This window comes from Cynara cardunculus, assembly GCF_001531365.2.
Source record: "Cynara cardunculus var. scolymus isolate 2C chromosome LG 6, CcrdV1, whole genome shotgun sequence".
Taxonomy (NCBI): Eukaryota; Viridiplantae; Streptophyta; class Magnoliopsida; order Asterales; family Asteraceae; genus Cynara; species Cynara cardunculus.
In genome coordinates, this window is record NC_037533.1 from 17,064,750 (window position 1) to 17,066,610 (window position 1,861).

A 1,861-nucleotide genomic window follows, 5' to 3' on the forward strand; every position below is an offset into this window, starting at 1 on the left:
TATATAATCAATTTGAAAATCTTTTAATTAATATATTATAATTTATAATTTCTTTACCATCTTATTTGTATTAGTTAATATATTATATTATCATATATTTGTTTCAATTATATTCTGAAATATCATAACTAATTAATTTTTCAAGATGCCCTTTTTGGTTATTTGACATTCTTATCAACTAGTTCTGCAAACATGATTTATTCATTCATCAGTCAGTTTATCAACTACCAGCGAGCTTATAAACTAACAGTCAGCTTATCAGCTACCAGCGAGCTCATAAACTAACAACCAACTTATTAGCTAGTTTGTCAAACTCAGCCTTAATGATATAATCTCTGAGATTCAAAAACTGTTGGAGTTGAATGTAATTTTTTAAACATTTATAAATTTTGATTCTATAAATTAAAGTTTTTTCTTATTTTTTATTTTCTTGATTTTAAAAAATTTGTTAACAAAAGAAAACATTTTAAAAAAATTAATATTTATAAAATAAAATAAAAAATGAGGAGGGAAAATAATATTGAAATGATCCTCGAGCTTGCAGCTAAAAGTGTTTAACTTTAAACACAAACATACCCTACCCCAAAACCACCTTTCAAGGTGTATACACTTTGTTTTTTTTAACATTAATTATTATATCACTAAATTTTATTTTAAATTAAATGTTAAATATTATTAATAATTATTATTTATTAGCATTCCCATAAAATACTAAAAATAGTATGAGGTGATAGGTAATAAAATTAAATATAATACATAATTCAACTATTTTCTTATTATTTTAAATAGGTATCGTCTTGATTTGAACTCATATCTCTCTCTCTCTCTCTCTCTCTCTCTATATATATATATATATGTGTGTGTGTGGGGTTGGGTTCATGTAAGATCATATTATTTTCGTGAGATCCGTGAGACCACAATTTTACACATGAAATTTCACAACAAAACGTTGTGAAGGTAAAAAAATCTGAACATTCATAGCAAAAATACTATGAGGGTTATCTTCAAAGTGTTTTATTTGTGAAGTGTAAAAAAATGGTCTCACATTATATCAAGTCTCTTTATATATATATAATAGCCAACTTTATTTGAAATATAATTTAAAAATATATATAAAAGAGCTTGGCCTAATCCATACCAACTTTATTGAAGTAACCATTTATGAAGTGTTTTAAGGTGCATATGAGCAATAAATACAAGTGTGGTGGAATCAATAGTATGGTGGCAAATTAGGTGACCCTAATAAATTGCTCAAATATATAATAAATCCAATATATTATCACTAAATTACGATTATTATCTTTTTCTTATGACTGTTTTCGTCCTTTGTTTCTAAGTATTGCTTTTTTTGTTACTGTGGTTCCATTTTATTTCGGTTTTCATCCGTAAAACTAACAAAGTTAGGAAGTTCGTTAAGTTAGGTGATAATATGGTACTTTTAGCCTTTTTTATTCTTATTAAATGTTTATATCATTATACAAAGGGCAAATCGCATGAAAATACGTATTTTAACTTGATTTTATTTCAGTAACGTATTTTTAAAACATCTATTTTGGTACTTTTAAAAAATAATGTACTTTGATTGAATAAATAATGTGTTTTTTTTTTCCCATTATCATGTTTTCTTGAATTACTTACAAATGTATTCCTTATATATATATATATATATATATATATAAGTTTTAATTGTTTTCTAATATAAAGTATTGATCATAATTAATGAACTATATTCATCTTCCATAAATATTCAAATCATAATAAATGAATTCTCAGCATTTCCATAAATATCTCAATTTATTGGGTTGCATTGGTTGTACAAATGCGATGGGTTGTATTTGAAACAAACTATATATATATATAT